This window comes from Suncus etruscus, chromosome 9 (assembly GCF_024139225.1).
Source record: "Suncus etruscus isolate mSunEtr1 chromosome 9, mSunEtr1.pri.cur, whole genome shotgun sequence".
Lineage (NCBI taxonomy): Eukaryota > Metazoa > Chordata > Mammalia > Eulipotyphla > Soricidae > Suncus > Suncus etruscus.
Genome location: NC_064856.1, coordinates 40,858,753 through 40,882,887, shown reverse-complemented (window position 1 = coordinate 40,882,887; position 24,135 = coordinate 40,858,753). Strand labels below are relative to the sequence as shown.

The 24,135-nt window shown below is 37.0% G+C and overlaps 1 protein-coding gene and 1 non-coding gene across 16 annotated transcripts in view; one reads left to right on the top strand and one right to left on the bottom strand.

Annotated features, from left to right (window-relative positions):
* DLG2 (discs large MAGUK scaffold protein 2) overlaps positions 1–24,135 on the bottom strand; it is a 2,242,830-nt gene that overhangs the window by 441,986 nt on the left and 1,776,709 nt on the right. The window lies entirely within an intron of this gene.
* On the top strand, positions 16,270–16,461 carry LOC126019530 (U2 spliceosomal RNA). Its single transcript, XR_007499202.1, has one exon. It is a non-coding gene; the product is annotated as a U2 spliceosomal RNA (small nuclear RNA).

The following is a 24,135-nucleotide window of genomic DNA, read 5'->3' as shown; positions in this document are numbered from 1 at the left end:
AAAGAACCAACTTCTGCTTTCGTTGATCTTTCGGATTGTTTTTTGAGTTTCCACTTCGTTGATTTCTGCTCTCAGCTTTGTTATTTCCTTCTGTCTTCCTATTCTTGGGTCCTTTTGTTGAGCATTTTCTAGTTCTATTAGCTGTGTCATTAAGCTACTCAGGTAAGCTCCTTCTTCCTTCCTGATGTGTGCTTGCAAAGCTATAAATTTTCCTCTCAGTACTGCTTTTGCTGTGTCCCATAAGTTCTGAGAGTTTGTGTCTTGATTGTCATTTGTTTCCAGGAACCTTTTTATTTCCTCCTTGATTTCGTCTCGGACCCACTGGTTATTGAGCATGCGGCTGTTTAACTTCCAGGTGTTAAAGTGTTTCTTCTGAGTCCCTTTGGAGTTCACAAATAATTTCAGAGCCTTGTGGTCAGCGAAGGTAGTCTGCAAAATTTCTATCCTCTTGATCTTATGGAGGTATGTTTTATGTGCCAGCATGTAGTCTATCCTGGAGAATGTCCCATGTACATTGGAGAAGAATGTGTATCCAGGTTTCTGGGGATGGAGTGTCCTATATATATCCACTAGGCCTCTTTCTTACATTTCTCTCCTCAGGTCTAGTATATTCTTGTTGGGTTTCAGTCTGGTTGACCTGTCCAGTGTTGACAAAGCCGTGTTAAGGTCCCCCACAATTATTGTGTTGTTGTTGATATTATTTTTCAGATTTGTCAACAGTTGTATTAAATATTTTGCTGGCCCCTCATTCGGTGCATATATGTTTAGGAGAGTGAATTCTTCCTGCTCTACGTACCCCTTGATTAATATAAAATGTCCGTCTTTGTCCCTTACAACCTTCCTGAGTATAAAGTTTGCATTATCTGATATTAGTATGGCCACTCCAGCTTTTTTATGGGTGTTGTTTGCTTGGATAACTTTTCTCCAGCCTTTTATTTTGAGTCTATGTTTGTTCTGACTATTCAGGTGCGTTTCTTGTAGGCAGCAGAAGGTTGGATTGAGTTTTTTGATCCATTTAGCCACTCTGTGTCTCTTAACTGGTGCGTTTAGTCCATTGATGTTGAGAGAAAGAATTGTCCTGGGATTTAACGCCATCTTTATTTCAAAATTTGGTGTGTCTTTTGGGTAGTCTTGTCTTAGATTAGGTCTTTCAGTTTTTCTCTTAAGACTGGTTTTGTGTCTGTGAAGTTTCTGAGCTGTTTTTTGTCTGTGAAACCATGTATTCTTCCATCAAACCGGAAAGTGAGTTTTGCTGGGTATAGTATTCTGGGTGAAGCATTCATTTCATTCAGTCTTGTCACAATATCCCACCACTGCTTTCTGGCATTGAGCGTTTCTGGTGACAGGTCTGCTGTAAATCTCAGGGAAGCTTGCTTGAACGTGATTTCCCCTTTTGATCTTGCTGTTTTCAGAATTCTGTCTCTATCTGTGGGATTTGTCATTGTGACTAGGATGTGTCTTGGGGTGGTTTTTCTGGGGTCTCTTTTGGTTGGTACTCTTCGGGCATGCAGGATTTGATCACATATATTCTTTAGCTCTGGGAGTTTCTCTTTAATGATGTTCTTGACCATTGATTCTTCCTGGAAATTTTCTTCCTGGGTCTCTGGGACTCCAATGATTCTTAAGTTGTTTCTGTTGATCTTATCATAGACTTCTATTTTCGTCTGTTCCCATTCTTTGACTAATTTTTCCATTGTCTGCTCATTTGCTTTAAGTTTTTTGTCCAATCTCTCCTGCTGTATGGAATTGTTATGTATCTCATCTTCCACAGCACCAAGTCTATTCTCAGCTTCTGATACCCTGTCCCAGAGCTTATCCATTTGTCATTCACTTCGTTTACTGACTTTTTCAGTCCTGTTAGTTGACATGTTATTTCAGTTTGGAGTTTTGTCATTTCTGCCTTCATATTTTCTTGGTTCTTATTAGTGTTCTGTTCAACTCGATCCATGGTTTCTTGGAGTCTGTTGAGCACCTTCCATATTGCTAGTCTAAAGTCCTTATCTGAGAGGTTGATTAGTTGTTCAGTCATTATCTGGTCCTCAGAATTGTCATCTTCATTCTCTATGTCTGATGCTGGTTTGCGTTGTTTCCCCATTGTCACACTTGTATTGTGGGTTTTTCTACGTGTTGTAGTGGTATTCATTGTCTATATGATGTAGGCAGCACACTCCTCTGGCTCCTCCCTTTCTGGATGGGCTGACTTGCCTCTAAGGGAGGGGAGTCCTCCGTGGATGAAGCCTCACACTGGGACAAATCTTAGGCCCGAGCATGCAACAGAGAAGACAGTCCAGAGAGAAATGTTTGCTTCTGTGATATAGCGCCGTTCTTAGTGTGATTTTTCCTTCTTGTTGCAATGGAGTTCTTTCCTTAGAAAGAGTGCACGGCCGCTCCGCTTCGCTACGCGGCCGTGCTCCTCTGAGCCTCTTTTTGCCCCACTCGCAAGAGTTTCACGCAAGAGGACAGTAGACAGACATAGACAGGTCACACTCACAGTCTTTCACAGCTGAGCCCCACTGGGCCGGTGTACTTTTGTGGATTTTCCCCGCCTGGTGTCACACACAGGGAGCCAGCTTTTGCAAAGGTTAGCAGGTTTTTATGCTCTGAAGTCCCTCCCTGAAAATGGCGTCTGGGCGAGCGAGGTTTCTGGAGGCTCTTTTTGCCCCACTCGCAAGAGTTTCACGCAAGAGGACAGTAGACAGACATAGACAGGTCACACTCACAGTCTTTCACAGCTGAGCCCCACTGGGCCGGTGTACTTTTGCGGATTTTCCCCGCCTGGTGTCACACACAGGGAGCCAGCTTTTGCAAAGGTTAGCCGGTTTTTATGCTCTCTTCTTGAAAAATCTTAAGCTTAAAAATACATGTAAGGCCAGAGAGTAGGAAAGGCTCTTGCTATGTACATGGCTAAACCGGTTTGAGTGCTAGAATCATATTGTACACCAAGCATTTTCAAATTTATCCCTGAACATAAAAGTAGGAATATGCCTTGAGTACAGCTTAGTGTAGTTCTAAAACAAATACAAAGATCAATGTTTTTGTTTATTAATTATACCTACATAAATAGTACTGTATGCCAAATCCTAAGACATGGAGCTACAAGACCACTTTTTAAATTGAGATTTTAAAATCAGGCTTATGGGGACCGAAGAGATAGCATGGAGATAGGGCATATGCCTTGCATGCAGAAGGACGGTGGTTCAAATTTGGGCATCCCAAAAGGTTCCCTGAGCCTGCCAGGAGTGATTTCTGAGTGTAGAGCCAGGAGTAACCCCTGAGTGTAGCCGGGTGTGACTCCCCCCAAAAAAAACGTCAGGTTTCTGAAGTAATTTTCATATGAAGCGATGTAAAAGGAAAGATAATTCGAATGAGTTATTTACATAAACATTTTAAAATTTATTTTTGCATTTTGGGTCATACCTCGTTTAAGACCCACTCTAAAGAATGAATGTAGACAATACAGAGAATGAACATGATGATAGAGTCTATTTCACTGATGATAAAGAGTAACTTCACACTACAGCTGGACTATGTATTTCTGCATTCTTTCACATAAGGTTGAAATAAACTATCATCTTTAAACAGATAATCATTTTTATAATATAAACAAAACCCATTATTGACAAATACACTTCCACAAAATATAAGACTGATCATTTAATATAAACATAAATCTATGAATAGGTCTCATCACAAAGTATTAATATATTTAGTTATATCAGAGGTCCATTGATATAGCTTTATAAGTAGAAAAATAAGAAAAGTTATTTAATTGTGATATTCAGTTATTATAACCAGAGGATCATTAAATTTTATTAAATGATACTACATATAGAAAATGGTAGCCAATTTAAACTGCCAACACAGGACCTACCAATAAAGAATTTGGTCATTTTTAGTGGTCACAAAACAATCTCATGTTGATGTCATTTCAGTAATAATATGCTTTCTCCCTAGGAAGGCTAATTCAATTTTCTCAGGCTGAAATTGACTTTACAAAGGAAGAAATGATGTGAACATTTTTTCTGTAGACCTTTTACTTTAGTAGCACTATATTTTGAGACAAATAGAATCAAAGCTGGCTAATATATATTTTAAGAAAAAATTCTTTTTACTTCACAAAATTAAAGAAGACATTTTACTTTCTGAAAAATATGATCATATACATTGTCTAGTGTTGAACTCTTTTTGAACCTTGTGCTCATAGTGTTTAGAACCATTTAATGGAAAATACTATTTTTTGGCTTATTTATTTGATGATTTCAGTAATTTCTTTTTAATTTGAAGCAGGCTTAGTTTCTTTGAATTTCAAAGAACTGAGGCAGAACTGAGGGTCTATTTTGTGGCACCCTGGACAGCATCGCAAGGTAAGTGATTCCCACCACCAAGGACTAAGGCAGAAGAGGGTGTCTGTTTGGTGGCACTCAGAATGGCATGAAACTTAAAATCGGAAAATTCCCAGCTTGAGCTCAGTGGAGTTAGACCAGCAAAAGCTAAGTGACAAAGCAAAGCAGAAAGGCTGTACACTTCTCCAGTTAAGGAACTGTACCACCACACTAATTAAGAGTACTGTACATCACAGTTCACAATGGGAAAACTATGCAGAATCTCACCACACCTTGAAATTGTGGTGGAGAGCCATTGGATCTTATTTTTTAGGATCTGTTGAGGATGTGTTTACCAAGAATATTAGTTTGTACTTGTGTGTGTGTGTGTGTGTGTGTGTGTGTGTGTGTGTGTGATTTCTGTCTGATTTTGGTATCAGGGTGATGATAACTTCATAAAAACTATTTGGGAGTGTTTTTGTTTCTTCAATTTCCTGGAACCTGAAGGATTAGAAATAGATTCTTTTGAAAGTTTTGAAAGAATTTGCTAGTGAATATATCTGGGCCTGGTCTTGGTCTTTTGTTTTTGGAAAGATTTTTTGATTTTCATTTTACTTTTCTCAATAGTGATAGGTCTGTTCAGATATGCCAAATAATCCTGGTTCATCCTTGAGAGTTTGTAGGAATCCAAGAATTTATCTATTTTTTTTCCAGTTTCTCTTGTTTTGTGGCATAGAGTTTTTCAAGGTAATCTCTGATTACCCTTTTGAATTTCTGTAGTTTAGTAATCTCCTCCTCTTCATTTTTATTTGGCTTTTCGGGCCACACCCGTTTGATGCTCAGGGGTTACTCCTGGCTAAGTGCTCAGAAATTGCCCCTGGCTTGGGGGGACCATATGGGACTCCAGGGGATCGAACCGCGGTCCTTTCTTGGCTAGCGCTTGCAAGGCAGACACCTTACCTCTAGCGCCACCTCGCCAGCCCCTTCTTTTCATCAAGAAGATCAAATATCATAACCAAATAGGGTTCACATAGGATGGTTAACATATGCAAGACAATTAATGCAATATACCATATCAACGAAAGGAAAAATAAAAACCACATGATCATAATATCAATATACGTAGAATAGCATTTGGAGAAGTCCAACACATATTCATGATAAATAACCTTAGCAAGATCAAAATTAAAGAATTTTTCTCAATATAGTCTAGCCATTTTTGAATCCCATGGCAAATATTATATTAAATGCAGAAAAACTAAAATCCTTTCCTCTAAGTTCTGACACAAGATAAGTTTGCTGCCTCTTGTCTCTTCTATTCAACATAGTACTGGAAGTACTTGCCATAGCAATTAGGCAAGAAAAAGATATCAAAGGCATACACATAGGAAAGAAGTCAAGCTCTCATTGTTTGCAGTAACATGATACTATATATATAAAATTCTAAAGACTACCAAATATGTTCTAGAAACTATAGGTTTCTATAAGAAAGTGGCAGGCTACAAAAGTAGCAATCAAATATCCATGACATTTTTATATACAAATAGTGAAAGAGAAGAAAAAGACAATTCAAAAACAGCCCCCATTCACAATAGTGCCTCAGAAAATCAAGTACCTTGGAGTCAACTTAACTAAATAAATAAAAGAGCAATACAAAGAAATATAAAATACTGCTTCAAAAAATGAAAGAGGACACAAGAAAATGGAAACATACATCTTGCTCATGGTTAGGGAGGATTAATACCATTAAAATGGCAATACTTCACAAATAATTGTATAGATTTAATGCAATCCCTCTAAGAATATCAATGACATTTTTCAAAGAAGTGGATCAAAACTCCCGAAATTTATTTGAATAATGAACACTCAAAAATAGATAAAGAAAACTTTGGGATAAAGGTTGGAGGCATCATGTTCCCCAACTTTAAATTGTACTATAAAGCAATATTAATTAAAACTGCATGATTGGAATAAAGACAGATTCACAGATCAATGAAATAGACTTTCGTATTCTGAGACTGACACCCAGGTATACAGCCAATTAATATTTAATAAAGGGGCAACAAATACAAGTTGGAGCAAGGAAAGCCTCTTCAACAAGTGGTGTTGGGACAACTGGTCAATTACATGAGAAAAGGTTAACTCAGACCTCTCTTTAATACCATGCACAAAGGTCAAATCAAACCATAAGATACATAGAGGAAAAATAAGAAAAAAAATACTATGACATTGCAACTAAAGGCATCTTCAAGTAGGAAACACTGCTGTAATTGGAAGCAGAAATAAACAAATGGGACTACATTAAACTGAGAAGATTCTGAACTTCAAAAGAAACAGTATCTAGAATAAAAAGGCTACCTATGGAATGAAAGAAACTATTCACCTAATATCCATCTGATAAAAGGCTAATGTCTAAGATATATAAGATACTGATAGAACTGAACAACAAAAAATAACTAACTCCATAAAAAATGGAGAGAAGAGATGAACAGACATTTCCTCAAAGAAAAAATATAGATGGCCGGTAGGCTTTTGCCTTGCATGCAGCTGATTCAGGACAGATGGTTGGTTCAAATCCCCAGAATCCAATATGGTCCCTTGTGCCTGCCAGGAGCGATTTCTAAGCACAGAGACAGGAATGACTTCTGAGCACCACCAGGTGTTTATATTGGCATATATATATATATATATATATATATATATATATATACATACATACATACATACACATATATAAATGTGTGCCAAAAGGCACATAAAAAGATTCTCCACATAATAATCAAATGTATGCAAATCAAAACAACAATCATGTATCATATCACATCACAGTGAATGGTACACTTAAAAAATAATAAAAGCAGGCATTGCTGGTGAAATGGAAAACAATATGGATATTCCTTAAAATTCCTTAAAAAACTAAAAATTGAGCTTCCTTATGATCCAGTAATACCCTCCTAAAAATATAACCTAGGAACACAAAAACTCAATACAAAATGCCACCTGCACTCCTATGTTCATCATAGCACTATTTAGAATAGCCAGAATCTGGAAGCATCCCAGGTACCTGGACAACAGATGAGTGGCTAAAGAAACTGTGGAGTATCTACACAATAGAATACTATGCAGCCATTAGAAAAAATGAAGTCATAAATTTTGCTTATACATGGATGGACACAGAGAGTATTATGCTGAGCAAAATGAGTCAGAGGGAAAGAGATACGCATAGAATAATATCACTCATCACTGGGACATAGGAAAATAAAGGACAGTGTGGGAATGATATCCAGAGGCAATAGAGATGAAAATAGGAGGACCATTCCATGGTAGGTATCTTGCTACAAAGTGGAGAGTTATAGTTGGAGTAGAGAAGGTTTAATATGGAAAGGACACTCATAACAACCCTTTATTTGCAGTTGTAAAAAGCACAATATCATTAAAAAAGAGAGTAAGAGAGAGCGAGAGAGAAAAAGTGAGACAGAGAAAGAGAGAGAGAGAAGGAGAGAGAGAGAGAGAGAGAGAGAGAGAGAGAGAGAGAGAGAGAGAGAGAGAGAGAGAGAGAGAGAGAGAGAGAGAATTGCCCCAGAAGCATGCAGGGAGAGTGGGTGGGAGAAAAAGGTTATCAGGGAAGGTGAGAGGGACACTGTTAGTATTGGTGATAGAAAGTGTGTACTGGTGAAGGTTGTTATATGTTGTGTATATGTATATATAAAACTATACATAACTATATATAAAACTATAACTGAATAATGAACATTACCTGTTAGAAAACTGTATTATGAGGACAAATATGGTGATGGGAATTCCCCTGATTCAATGTTAATATGTACCTAAAATACTACTGTGAAAGATATATAAGCCAATATAGTCAAAATATAAATTATATGTTATATATAAATAAGGAAAACTGTATTATGAACAACCTTGCAACCTTAGTGTTTAAATTAAAAAAATAACTTGGTGGGGCCGGAGAGATAGCATGGAGGTAAGGCGTTTGCCTTTCATGCAGGAGGTCATCGGTTCAAATCCCGGCATCCCATATGGTCCCCCGTGCCTGCCAGGAGCAATTTCTGAGCCTGGAGCCAGAAATAACCCCTGAGCGCTGCCGGGTGTGACCCAAAAACCACAAAAAAAAAAAAAATAAATAACTTGGAGTTTCTTTGCCTATAGTTGTTTCCAGAGAGGTTTTATTATGGAATGACTTAATTATTCATAATTCAAAATCTTATCAATGCAATTGTAGACTCATTTTTATGCTAATTTTAATATTATGTTCATACATAATTACATTATTAAAGTATTATTAAAATAGCAGGCTCACTTTTACTTACTCTTTGTTCCTTAATCTCATTCTTATTGATTTACATGTTATTTTTACAAAGTCACTGGCTAAAGTTTATATATAGACTCATCAGGACTTCATATCTGTAGTTTCAGTCTCTCCCTGAAAAGGAAATTTAAGCTAACTAATCATGATGTTTTGGTCAGTTGTAGGAGGAAATTTGCTTAAGATCCTCCAGTACTGACATTTACTAGTTGAAACTTTTTACTTTATTTTCTGGCAAATTGGACATCCTAACTCTGACTTGAAAACCCTACACTTTTGTACAGTTTCTTGAAACAACTTTCTACTCACTGCATGGAATTCATGAATCATTTAATACAGTCAATTAGACCTTTGAAATGAACGAGGTTTGGATTTTTTATTTAACAGTAAGTTTGAAAATCTAGGTGATGACATTTTCTCATGGGTTCTACAGGTCAGATGACTCATAATCTCAGGAACCTAGAGCTCTAAGGCTCTAAGTAGTTATATGTGCAAGCTTCAACCCTTCTCACTTAGATGCATGAGCATGAACACGACTGTGAGTAAAAGTATGATCACAGGGGCCCGAGTGATAGCACAGCAGCAAGGCGTTTGCCTTGCACACGGCCACCAGGGACGGACCGATTTTGAGTCCTGGAATCCCATATCGTTCCTGGGGCCTGCCAGGAGTGATTTTTGAGAGCAGAGCCAGCAGTAACCCCTGTAGCAAAATAAACAAACAAAAGAAAGTATGATCGCAGTTATGCCTGTCTCAATTCTTGTGAGAATCATCCTATGGGCAAAACCTTCCCTAAGATTTCAACCCTTAATTCCAGAAGACTAAAGCAATGCTGGTAGTCAGCAATCTTTGTGTGTGTGTTGTGTGTCTGTGTTGGTGGTGGTGGTGGGGGCTCTCTGCCAAACACACAGGAAATGCCCATTAATTAGTTATAACTTGGATCTGGGTGGCAGGAACAGATGTCACCTCATTTCCCATTTATTCAGTTAAAGAGTGCCATGGGGAAATGACTTTCAGCTACTCCCAATCAAAGGAGTCCTGCTTAGCCTCTTATAAACCTCCAGCCACCTAGGTCAGAAACTAATGAATATGGAAATTCAGTCTTACAGACTGACTCTCTTCATTCTGTAACTGGCCCCAGAAGAAGGGAGTAGTTAGAGATATTAGTGCGGACTCTAAATAAATTTATAAACAAATATGTTTTTCTTCCTGTCCATTTATCAAGGTCATAGATAAATGGCTTTGTGGACCTCTGTGCTGTGCCAGCAGCATTTATTTGCATATCTATGGGTTTATAATTGCAGGCTCTTATAGCATGTAATTAGCACACCCTGGTCCTTGGTGATCTCCTTTTTCTCAGAACTGCTTTAGTACTTGCTATTTGTTCTGCTTCCTTGGCATTTTCAACTGCTAATGCACAAAGCTGCTCTATTACAAAGGGCTCTTCATCTACACTATTCCAAAGAAAACTACTTAAACTAAAACTGTTCCTACTATTTGCCCCACTTAACTTCAACTCAATTCAGTTACCTCCAAGCCAAATCTGCTTTTATTGGATCGTGCCCCAGACTCTGTAACCCCCTGACCCTTAGTATAGAGAGAAAGAGCAAAACAAAAATTAGAGCAGACACTTTAATAGTTTGTTTGCTTTCTACAAACAATGAATAAGAAATGTGAGTAAAGGGGCAGGGAAAGAAATGGCTGTTTGGAAGTATAAGAGAAAGATGTAAGCATATGTGAGTGGTGTGATTCTGGGGCTTGTAGTCATATTCACTAATTATAGGACCTCAGAGCAAGAGCTCTATGGCATTTTGGGACTAAAGCATCAGCAAGTTTTTTGAAACTACAGTAATAATCAGAGATCATTTTAAGAAAAATATTAGGACTCAGGTTATTAAATTTCTTTTTTGGTTCCTACATGATATTTGTAAAATAAAAATAAACTACTATCTTCTACCCTGCTTCCTCAAAGGAGCATATGTCTGATCTCTGAATTGTAATCAAAAGTATATAAATAAAAAGGTAATTTTTTGCTTTATATTTTATCTTTCATATTATCTCAACAAGATTAGACCACTGAATAAGCAAATTAAATGGGATACTCTAAATAAAAATTGATAGATTTTTGTCTACATAAAAATGTAAAACCCCTTATGCAGTCAATAGGCTATTAGAAAATTTTAGAAAATTTTAGCATATTTGTCAATCTTTTAAGATTCCTCCATAATTTAGTTAAAGAAATCAGCTATCAAGAGCAAAGAGTTAAAATATATTAGTTCTATCACAAAGGAATTAATAACAATGTCAGATAGACATATAAATATATTTAACTTTATTAGGAATAAGGGCAGTGCAAATTGAATGCTATTTACATTTTCTGTTTAAAATAATAATTACATAACTGATACAGCACAATTTTTGTTGTATTGTAATATAGACATTTAAATGGCATCTGCTATGAAGTATAAATCTAACTTCAAACATTTCAATAATTCAATTTATCTATGTAATTCAGGGGTTTTCAAATAATTCTGTTACTACTGCAATTCTACCTCTAGTGTACCAACCTGAAATAAAAAATTTTAAATGTAGACAAAGTACTAGAAGAAAGATAGTAACTGTAGTTAATTTTAAGAAACAAATAGAACAAAACCAAAAAGATATCATCAAAATACCAACTAGATATGCAAAGAAATAAACATTGATATATATGGTAATTTGTTTAGCTATTAAAGTTTGTTTTCATAAAAATTCAATGCAAGCGGAAAATGTTGAATGAATAAAATTTCCAAATGTTATAAAGCTGAATAAAGTGAATAACAAAGTTTTATATGGGAACATGGAATGTAGAGGCATCCATTTCTTTTACCATTTGAGCAAAGACTGAACTCATTATAAAAGAAAGAGTAAGATGGGGCCAGCGAGGTGGTGCTAGAGGTAAGGTGTCTGCCTTGCAAGTGCTAGCCAAGGAAGGACCGTGGTTAGATTCCCCGGCATCCTATATGGTCCCCCCAAGCCAGGGGCAATTTCTGAGCACTTATCCAGGAGTAACCTCTGAGCATCAAATGGGTGTGGCCCCCCCAAAAAAAGAAAGGGTAAGAAGAGGCATTGTGGAGCAAGGATTGAAGAGATGAATGATCATTTGTAAGAAAGTGGCAATACATGTAAAAAGGTAAACACAGACCTCCATCTAATACCATGCACAATGGTCATATCAAAATGGATTAAAGACCTTGAATTAGACCTGAAATCATAAGGTATATAAAAGACAACGAAGGCAAAACACTCCATGACATTGAGACTAAAGGCATATTAAGGGGGAAACACCACTATCCAAACCAGTGGAAGCAGAAATAAACAAATAGGACTATATTAAAAAAATGTGAAGTTGAATACAGGTGTGTGTGTGTGTGTGTGTGTGTGTGTGTGTGTGTGTGTGTGTGTGTGTGTAGGGACATAAGCAATGGTGATGGAAATGTTGCACTGGTGAGGGGGTGTTCTTTTTATGACTGAAACCCAACTACAATTATGTTAGTAATCACATGTTTAAATAAAGATATTATTACAAAAACAGAAGTTTCTGCACCTCAAAAGAAACAGTGACTTGGACACAAAGGACATACATAGAATGGGAGAAATTATTCACCCAGTAGCCATCAGATAAAGGGCCAATATCTTAAATATACCAGTAACTGACAGAGCTTAACAAGAAAAAAAAATCTAACCCCATAATAAAATGGGGAGAAGAAATGAACAGCCATTTCCTCAAAGAAATGCAGATGGCCAAAAGGCACATGATAAAATGCTCCATATAACTAATCATCAGGAAAATGCAAATCATAACCGCAATGAGGTATCATCTCACACCACAGAGAGTGGTACACATGATGAAAAACAAAACAACCATTGCTGGTGTGGATGTTGGGAGAAAGGGACTCTTATTCACTGCTGGTGGGAATGCCGCCTAGTCTAGCCTTTTTTAAAAACAATATGGATATTCTTCAAAAAAAAAAAAAAAACTGGAACTTGAGTCCCAATATGATCCAGCAATACCACCCCTAGGGATATACCTTAGGAACTCATAAATACAATACAAAAGTGCCCTCTACACTTCTATGTCCATTGCAGCTCTATTTATAATAGCCAGAATCTGGAAACAACACAGGTGCCCAACAAAGTAGTGGCTAAAGAAACAGTAGTACATCTACACAATGGAATACTATGCAGATGTTAGGAAAAATGAAGTCATGAAATTTACCTATACATGGGTGGACATGGAGACTATTATGCTGAGTGAAATAAGTCAGAGGGAGAGAGATAGACTTAGAATAGTCTCACTCATCTGTGGGATTTCTGAAAAATAAAAGACAGTATGGTAATACCTAGGAACAATAGAGATGAAGACTGAAAGGACCAGCTTATGATATGAAGCTTAGAACAGATTGATGAGCACAGAGAAATAAGTACTCTAACAACTCCCAAGACAATGGCAGAATAAAATAGAATGCTTGTCTTGAAGACAGGCAGGGGGAGGGAGAGGATGGAAATAGGAAATATCGGTGATGGGAAAGTTATACTGATTAAGGGGGGGGTGTACATTTTATGACTGAAACCCAACTACAAACAACTTTGTAACCAAGGTACACAAATAAACTATTAAAAAATAAAGTGGCAATAAATAACATGACATAAAAATAAAAAGAAACAGGAGTCTATCTTCTGTTAATTTTTAAAAATTTAATCTCCATGAGATAGAGTTAAATATTAATTGATAGTTGAATTTCAGTTATGTAATGTTCTAACACCAGTGTTCATTTCCTTCCACCAGTTTCTTCAATTACACTTCTATCTACCCTCTTCCCATTCTCTCTCTGTCACAGACACTTTTCTTCTTTTTGTATTTCCCCTTTTATGCACTGTGACTTTCAAAACTAAAGGGGTATCATGAATATCATTTTACTTCCATTCAGTTCCCAGTTCTTGTCCAGAGTGATCATTTCCAACCATTATTGGCATAATGGTCCCTTTCCTGTCTTAACTATATATGTGCCCTCCCCAGTTATTTCTATGATATTTGGGTATTATTATTATTATCATACTATGTTTTATATTGCTATTTATTTACTATGTTTTCTAGTTAATATACCACAGATAAATGTGGTCACTCAATGTCTGTCCCTCTCCCTCTGACTCATTTCACTCAGCATATTATGGTTCATGTATAATCATGTATAAGTAATTATCATGACTCCATTTTTCCTAAAAAACGACATAGTATTTAATTGTGTAGATGTGCCATAGCTTTTATTTTATCCACTCATTTCCTTATCTACTCAAGTTATTGGAGAGTTGGCTTATATCTAGATTCTGGCAATTCTGAACAGAGTTGCAATTAACATAGGAATGCAGATTCCTTTTCTGTATTGTGTATTTTGGGCCCTGCAGGTATATTCCCAGAAGTGGTACTGCTGTTTTGAATGGAAACTCAATATTTAGGTTTTTTTAGAAGGGTTCATATTATTTTTCAAGAAGATTGGGCCAGTCTACATTCCCACCATTCCCATCTCATTAATAAATGAGAGTTCCTTTCTCCCAGCATCCAAACTAGCACTGATAGTTCTTATTCTTGAAGTATGTCAGTCTGTGGTTTGAGGTAATATTTTATTCTTGTGTTGATTTGCATCTCTCTAATAATTAATGATATCAAGTACTTTTTCATGTGCTTTTGACTATCTGTATTTTCTCCTTGAGGAAATTTCTGTTCATATCTTCTACCCATTTAATTTTTTTCTTGTTAACCTCCACCAGTGCCTTATATAACTGAAACACTAAACATTTGTCAGATTAGTATTAGAAGAAGAATATCTCCCATTATGTTGGTGATCTCATTTTTTGGTCATTTGATGTACAAAAGCTTATTAATTTTTTGTGCTCTCATTATTGAGACTCATCTCATCTTTGCCTCCATATGAATGGTCATTGTGTTGCATTCTTGAAGATGCTTTAGCATCAATGTCACGCAGTTTTCTTTTCCCAAGTTTTTCTTGATGTACCAAGGAGTTCAGGTTTGATAGCAAGGTATTTAATTCATTTTTATTTTATCTTTGGACATAGTTTTTTTTTTTCCTTCAGGCCACACCCATTTGACGCTCAGGGGTTACTCCTGGCTAAGCGTTCAGAAATTGCCCCTGGCTTGGGGGGACCATATGGGACACTGGGGGATCGAACCGTGGTCCTTCCTTGGCTAGGGCTTGCAAGGCAGACACCTTACCTCTAGTGCCACCTCACTGGCCTCTGGACATGGTTTTATAAAAAGGTCTGAGTCCCTTGTTTTGCACATAATTGACCAGTTTTCCCAACACCGCCTGTTGAAGAAGCTTTTCTTACTCCACTTCATTATTTTTGCTTCTTTATAAAAAATTAACTTATCATCTAATCTACTTGGGAATCTGTCTTAGTATTTCAGTTCTATTTCACTGATCTGAGAATCTATCTTTATTCCAATACCATGCTGTTTTAATGACTACCACTTTATAGTACAGTTTGATTTGGGGTAAGTGATGCCTCCAATCTTATTTTCTCCAAGAATTGCTTTAGCTATTTGTAGACATTTATTGTTATTTCTGAATTTAAGGAGTGTTTTTTCTATTTCTTTAAAAAATATCATGGATATCCTTTAGGGACTGATTAAATCTGTACAATGCTTTGGGGTGTAATGTCATTTTAATTCTTCCAGTTTTCAAAGGCATGTGTTTCCATTTCCTGTGTCCTCTTTTATTTCTTTAATTACTTTTTCTTTCTTTCTTTCTTTCTTTCTTTCTTTCTTTCTTTCTTTCTTTCTTTCTTTCTTTCTTTCTTTCTTTCTTTCTTTCTTTCTTTCTTTCTTTCTTTCTTTCTTTCTTTCTTTCTTTCTTTCTTTCTTTCTCTCTCTCTCTCTCTCTCTCTCTCTCTCTCTCTCTCTCTCTTTCTTTCTTTCTTTCTTTCTTTCTTTCTTTCTTTCTTTCTTTCTTTCTTTCTTTCTTTCTTTCTTTCTTTCTTTCATTTCTTGAAGCAATGTTTTGTAGTTTTCTTTGTACAGATCTTTCTCCTCTTTAGTTAAGTTGACTTCAGGTAGTTGATTTTCTGAGGCACGATTGTGAGTGGGATTGTTTATTAATATCTTTTTTCTCTTTCATATTTGTATAAGAAAAATTAATGTTTTTCATATTATTTTTCAGGGTTTTGAAAGAGATATAGTTATAGGCATTATACCCCTTCAGTAACAATACTGTAAATCACAGTGTCTAAAAGGGGAAAAAGAAGAAAGAAATTGAGAGAGAGGAGAGAGAGAAAAGACAGAGACAGAGAAAGAGAAAGATACAGAGACAGATACAAAGAGGCAGAAGAAATAAGGTAGGGGAAGTCAGGAGGGAAACTGGTGACAATGGTGGTGGGAAATATGCACTGGTGAAGGGTGTTTTACATTGTATGACTAAAACTAAATCATGAAAAATATTTAATGTAAAAAACCCAACTGTAATATTAATAATATGATTTTTAAATAGAGTGATTAAACATTATTAGAAGTTTTCTGAAAAAAATAAGAAATTCAAATACAGAAAAACATGATTAGAAAAAAGAAAATTATTGCTTCTTGGCCATTTGGCTAAGATCAAGTGTAGTATCTGTTCTTATCAGTTGAATATCTAATATGTCATCTATCTGACGACAATATATTAAATGGATTTTATGGCACTAGCAACTGGAATAGGAGCTTGCTCAATCCATTCCACGCATCGACCTGGTATTGCAGTACCTCCAGGAACAGTGCACAAAAAAAAAAGTAAAAGAAAAAAGGAAATTCTTCTTTCAACACTTATAGAAAATAGTATTAATGGTTTTAGGTAAGAGGAATATAGAAAGAAAGCCTGGAGTTCTTGTCTTTTATGTGGCTCACCTGGGTTCTTACCCCAAATGTTTTCTTGAATCTTACCAGTAGTGATCTCTGAGCAGAGAACCATGAGTACCACTAGATGTGGCTCCAGAAAAACTAAAATACATACTATTAATACTTTTCTTTTCCTTATACACTCACAGACATATAATGAAAACCCTCACAAAATTGGTACGATAATAAATGTGCAGATGTATGAAATTTTGTCATTACTTTTTTCTTTGTTTTTTGTTTTTTTTTTGGCAGGGGGGCACACCTGGTGACACTCAGGGGTTACTCTTGGCTATGTGTTCAGAAATCACTCCTGGCTTGGGGGACCATATGGTATGCCAGGGGATCAAATTGCGGTTCGACCTAGGCTAGCGGCAGCAAGGCAGATAGATGCCTTACTCTCCTCACCACCACTCCAGCCTTGCAAATTTTGTGTCATTCTTAAATAATGTCCTTTTAAAGCCATTTTAAAAATCTATAATATTGAATTAAACACTTAAAAATAAGTACAGTTCTGAGAAAAGATAGTCTTCATATTTTCCAGCATTAGCTTCTAAACTTTTTTTTTAATTTATTTAAACACCTTAATTACATACATGATTGTGTTTGGGTTTCAGTCATGTAAAGAACACCACCCATCACCAGTGCAACATTCCCATCACCAATGTCCCAAGTCTCCCTTCGCACCACCCGACCCCCGCCTGTACTCTAGACAGGCTCTCCATTTTCCTCATACATTCTCATTATTAGGACAGTTCAAAATGTAGTTATTTCCCTAACTAAACTCATCACTCTTTGTGGTGAGCTTCCTGAGGTGAGCTGGAACTTCCAGCTCTTTTCTCTTTTGTGTCTGAAAATTATTATTACAAGGGTGTCTTTCATTTTTCTTAAAACCCATACATGAGTGAGACCATTCTGCGTTTTTCTCTCTCTCTCTGACTATTTCACTCAGCATAATAGATTCCGTGTACATCCATGTATAGGAAAATTTCATGACTTCATCTCTCCTGACAGCTGCATAATATTCCATTGTGTATATGTACCACAGTTTCTTTAGCCATTCGTCTGTTGAAGGGCATCTTGGTTGTTTCCAGAGTCTTGCTATGGTAAGTAGTGCTGCAATGAATATAGGTGTAAGGAAGGGATTTTTGTATTGTATTTTTGTGTTCTTAGGGTATATTCCTAGGAGTAGTATAGCTGGGTCGTATGGGAGCTCGATTTCCAGTTTTTGGAGGAATCTCCATATTGCTTTCCATAAAGGCTGAACTAGATGGCATTCCCACCAGCAGTGGATAAGAGTTCCTTTCTCTCCACATCCCCGCCAACACTGTTTATTCTCATTCTTTGTGATGTGTGCCATTCTCTGGGGTGTGAGGTGGTATCTCATCGTTGTTTTGATTTGCATCTCCCTGATGATTAGTGATGTGGAACATTTTTTCATGTGTCATTTGGCCATGTGTATTTCTTCTTTGTCAAAGTGTCTGTTCATTTCTTCTCCCCATTTTTTGATGGGGTTAGATGTTTTTTTCTTGTAAAGTTCTGTCAGTGCCTTGTATATTTTGGAGATTAGCCCCTTATCTGATGGGTATTGGGTGAATAGTTTCTCCCACTCAGTGGGGGGCTCTTGTATCCTGGGCACTATTTCCTTTGAGGTGCAGAAGCTTCTCAGCTTAATATATTCCCATCTGTTAATCTCTGCTTTCACTTGCTTGGAGAGTGCAGTTTCCTCCTTGAAGATGCCTGTAATGTCCTGGAGTGTTTTGCCTATGTGCTGTTCTATATATCTTATGGTTTTGGGGCTGATATCGAGGTCTTTAATCCATTTGGATTTTACCTTCGTACATGATGTTAGCTGGGGGTCTAAGTTCAATTTTTTGCAAGTGGCTATCCAATTGTGCCAACACCACTTGTTGAAGAGGCTTTCCCTGCTCCACTTAGGATTTCCTGCTCCTTTATCAAAAATTAGGTGGTTGTATGTCTGGGGAACATTTTCTGAGTATTCAAGCCTATTCCACTGATCTGAGGACCTATCCTTATTCCAATACCATGCTGTTTTGATAACTGTTGCTTTGTAGTACAGTTTAAAGTTGGGGAAAGTAATTCCTCCCATATTCTTTTTCCCAATGATTGCTTTAGCTATTCGAGGGTGTTTATTGTCCCAAATGAATTTCAAAAGTGTCTGATCCACTTCTTTGAAGAATGTCATGGGTATCTTTAGAGGGATGGCATTAAATCTGTATAATGCCTTGGGGAGTATTGCCATTTTGATGATGTTAATCTTGCCAATCCATGAGCAGGGTATGCGTTTCCATTTCCGTGTGTCCTCTCTTATTTCTTGGAGCAGAGTTTTATAGTTTTCTTTGTATAGGTCCTTCACATATTTAGTCAAGTTGATTCCAAGATATTTGAGTTTGTGTGCCACTATTGTGAATGGGGTTGTTTTCTTAATATCCATTTCATCCTTATTACTATTGGTGTATAGAAAGGCCATTGATTTTTGTGTGTTAATTTTGTAGCCTGCCACCTTGCTATATGAGTCTATTGTTTCTAGAAGCTTTTTGATAGAGTCTTTAGGGTTTTCTAAGTAGAGTATCATGTCATCTGCAAACAGTGAGAGCTTGACTTCTTCCTTTCCTATCTGGATTCCCTTGATACCCTTTTCTTGCCTAATCGCTATAGCAAGTACTTCCAGTGCTATATTGAATAGGAGTGGTGAGAGAGGACAGCCTTGTCTTGTGCCAGAATTTAGAGGGAAGGCTTTCAGTTTTTCTCCATTGAGGATAATATTTGCCACTGGCTTGTGGTAGATGGCCTTCACTATATTGAGAAAGGTTCCGTCCATTCCCATCTTGCTGAGAGTTTTGATCAAGAATGGGTGTTGGACCTTATCAAATGCTTTCTCTGCATCTATTGATATGATCATGTGGTTTTTATTTTTCTTGTTATTGATGTTGTGTATTATGTTGATAGATTTATGGATGTTAAACCAGCCTTGCATTCCTGGGATGAAACCTACTTGATCGTAGTGGATGATCTTTTTAACGAGGCATTGAATCCTATTTGCCAGGATTTTGTTGAGGATCTTTGCATCTGCATTCATCAGTGATATTAGTCTGTAATTTTCTTTTTTGGTAGCGTCTCTGTCTGGTTTAGGTATCAAGGTGATGTTGGCTTCATAAAAGCTATTTGGAAGTGTTTCTGTTTGTTCAATTTCATGAAAGAGTCTTGCCAAGATTGACAGTAGTTCCTCTTGGAAAGTTTGATAGAATTCATTAGTGAATCCATCTGGACCTGGGCTTTTGATTTTCGGCAGACATTTGATTACTGTTTTAATTTCATCAATGGTGATGGGGGTGTTTAGATATGTTACATCCTCTTCCTTCAACCGTGGAAGATTATAAGAGTCCAAGAATTTATCCATTTCTTCCAGGTTCTCATTTTTAGTGGCGTAGAGTTTTTCAAAGTAGTTTCTGATTACCCTTTGAATCTCTGTCATATCAGTAGTGATCTCTCCTTTTTCATTCCCGATACGAGTTATCAAGTTTCTCTCTCTCTCTTTCTTTGTTAGGTTTGCCAGTGGTCTATCAATCTTGTTTATTTTTTCAAAGAACCAACTTCTGCTTTCGTTGATCTTTCGGATTGTTTTTTGAGTTTCCACTTCGTTGATTTCTGCTCTCAGCTTTGTTATTTCCTTCTGTCTTCCTATTCTTGGGTCCTTTTGTTGAGCATTTTCTAGTTCTATTAGCTATGTCATTAAGCTACTCAGGTAAGCTCCTTCTTCCTTCCTGATGTGTGCTTGCAAAGCTATAAATTTTCCTCTCAGTACTGCTTTTGCTGTGTCCCATAAGTTCTGATAGTTTGTGTCTTTATTGTCATTTGTTTCCAGGAACCTTTTTATTTCCTCCTTGATTTCATTTCGGACCCACTGGTTATTGAGCATGAGGCTGTTTAACTTCCAGGTGTTAAAGTGTTTCTTCTGAGTCCCTTTGGAGTTCACAAATAATTTCAGAGCCTTGTGGTCAGCGAAGGTAGTCTGCAAAATTTCTATCCTCTTGATCTTATGGAGGTATGTTTTATGTGCCAGCATGTAGTCTATCCTGGAGAATGTCCCATGTACATTGGAGAAGAATGTGTATCCAGGTTTCTTGGGATGGAGTGTCCTATATATATCCACTAGGCCTCTTTCTTCCATTTCTCTCCTCAGGTCTAGTATATTCTTGTTGGGTTTCAGTCTGGTTGACCTATCCAGTGTTGACAAAGCCGTGTTAAGGTCCCCCACAATTATTGTGTTGTTGTTGATATTATTTTTCAGATTTTTCAATAGTTGTATTAAATATTTTGCTGGCCCCTCATTCCGTGCATATATGTTTAGGAGAGTGAATTCTTCCTGCTCTACATACCCCTTGATAAATATAAAATGTCCATCTTTGTCCCTTACCACCTTCCTGAGTATAAAGTTTGCATTATCTGATATTAGTATGGCCACTCCAGCTTTTTTATGGGTGTTGTTTGCTTGGATAATTTTTCTCCAGCCTTTTATTTTGAGTCTATGTTTGTTCTGACTATTCAGGTGCGTTTCTTGTAGGCAGCAGAAGGTTGGATTGAGTTTTTTGATCCATTTAGCCACTATGTGTCTCTTAACTGGTGCATTTAGTCCATTGATGTTGAGAGAAAGAATTGTCCTGGGATTTAACGCCATCTTTATTTCAAAATTTGGTGTGTCTTTTGGGTAGTCTTGTCTTAGATTAGGTCTTTCAGTTTTTCTCTTAAGACTGGTTTTGTGTCTGTGAAGTTTCTGAGCTGTTTTTTTCTGTGAAGCCATGTATTCTTCTGTCAAACCGGAAAGTGAGTTTTGCTGGGTATAGTATTCTGGGTGAAGCACTCATTTCATTCAGTCTTGTCACAATATCCCACCACTGCTTTCTGGCATTGAGTGTTTCTGGTGACAGGTCTGCTGTAAATCTCAGGGAAGCTTGCTTGAACGTGATTTCCCCTTTTGATCTTGCTGTTTTCAGAATTCTGTCTCTATCTGTGGGATTTGTCATTGTGACTAGGATGTGTCTTGGGGTGGTTTTTCTGGGGTCTCTTTTGGTTGGTACTCTTCGGGCATGCAGGATTTGATCACATATATTCTTTAGCTCTGGAAGTTTCTCTTTAATGATGTTCTTGACCGTTGATTCTTCCTGGAAATTTTCTTCCTGGGTCTCTGGGACTCCAATGATTCTTAAGTTGTTTCTGTTGATCTTATCATAGACTTCTATTTTCATCTGTTCCCATTCTTTGACTAATTTTTCCATTGTCTGTTCATTTGCTTTAAGTTTTTTGTCCAATCTCTCCTGCTGTATGGAATTGTTATGTATCTCATCTTCCACAGCACCAAGTCTATTCTCAGCTTCTGATACCCTGTCCCAGAGCTTATCCATTTTGTCATTCACTTCGTTTACTGACTTTTTCAGTCCTGTTAGTTGACATGTAATTTCAGTTTGGAGTTTTGTGATTTCTGTCTTCATATTTTCTTGGTTCTTATTAGTGTTCTGTTCAACTCGATCCATGGTTTCTTGGAGTCCGTTGAGCATCTTCCATATTGATAGTCTAAAGTCCTTATCTGAGAGGTTGATTAGTTGGTTGGTCATTATCTGGTCCTCAGAATTGTCATCTTCATTCTCTATGTCTGATGCTGGCCTGCGTTGTTTCCCCATTGTCACACTTGTATTGTGGGTTTTTCTACGTGTTGTGGTGGTATTCATTGTCTTTATGATGCAGGCAGCACACTCCTCTCGCTCCTCCCTTTCTGGATGGGCTGACTTGCCTCTAAGGGAGGGGAGTCCTCCGTGGATGAAGCCTCACACTGGGTCAAATCTTAGGCCCGAGCATGCAACAGAGAAGACAGTCCGGAGAGAAATGTTTGCTTCTGTGATATAGAGCTGTTCTTAGTGTGATTTTTCCTTCTTGTTGCAATGGAGTTCTTTCCTTAGAAAGAGTGCACGGCCGCGTAGCGAAGCGGAGCGGCCGTGCTCTGCTGGAGCCTCTTTTTGCCCCACTCGCAAGAGTTTCACGCAAGAGGATAGTAGACAGACATAGACAGGTCACACTCACAGTTTTTCACAGTTGGGCCCCACTGGGCCGGTGTACTTTCGCGGATTTTCCCCGCCTGGTGTCACACACAGGGAGCCGGCTTTTGCAAAGCTTAGCCGGTTTTCATGCTCAGCTTCTAAACTTTTTAATCTAAATCCTCATCATTAATTTACTGTCACTTAAAATTATATCATATTTAAAAATTATTAAATATACATCAATGTATTTAATGTATGATTGTGTATCCAATATTGATAAATTTTATTTTTTAGCTTTTTCTTTTAAAAACTTTGTGGTAGTTATATTTTGTATGGATTGCATTCAACATTGTTAGGTAAATTCCTGGAAGTTAGATTTCAATCTTAAGTACAATAATTCATGCAAAACTTATGATATATGACAAGACATTTTTTCAGCAACTAGAAAATAGAAATTAAGGCTATAATGGCTATGAATAATATCTAATATGCAGTGAAATTTTAAAAATAGCATACAGATGCATACCAGCTTCTTGCTTAGCTATTATATATATGTATGGTTAGGTCTAGATGGAGTATATTTGTTAATTTGTTTAAAGGTAAACATATTGTTGAATTTAAGAACATTTGAGCACATTTGTGGACTTGAATGAAAGTGGCAAACTGAAAGGACAGTGTATGTAAATTCATTATATTTATGTGGAAATTTATTAGTTGTAAGATAGACTCCTGCTTGCTGTAAAGAAGTTTGTGATACAAAGGAATCAGTTAATTGTCAGCATAATTACTACTAGTTATATTTGAATTTTACACTTAATTTAAAGTTATAAAAATGTAATTTTCTTAAATTTATTTGTTTTTGAATTTATACCATATTTGTCAGTGTTCTAGACATACTACAGGTGCTGTCTTCAAGGATCACCTGTGCTGCTAGAGTCATACTGGGGTCATTTGCATCTAAGCATAGTGTCTTAACTCCTATAGTATCTCTATTTTACTATGACTATCTTTTGTTTTTTGTTTTTTGGCTTTTGGGCCACACCCTGTGACGCTCAGAGGTTATTTCTGGCTATGCACTCAGAAGTCGGTCCTGGCTTGGGGGACCATTTGGGACGCTGGAGGATCAAACCGCGGTCCGTACTATGACTATCTTATACAGGATTAAATAGTATTGTTTATCTAAAACCCAAATCTAACTAAAAATTCTGTATTTTTATTTGCTATATATGTAAACATGGCCAGAAACATGCCCTCTTCTTCATAATAAGAGAGAAACTTCTCTCTTTCCAAAACATATAGTTTTAGATAAAATGGTTACAATAGTGTTACAATTAACGGCATTAATGTACATTGTTATTACATGCCATCACCACCAAAGTGCCTACATTCGCCACAACTGGTCCTATTTAATTTGAGGTGGGGAGGAACCACATCCAGTGACACTCAGGGGTTACTCCTGGCTATGCTCTCAGAAATTTCTCTTGGCTTGGGGAACCATATGGGACTCTGGGGAT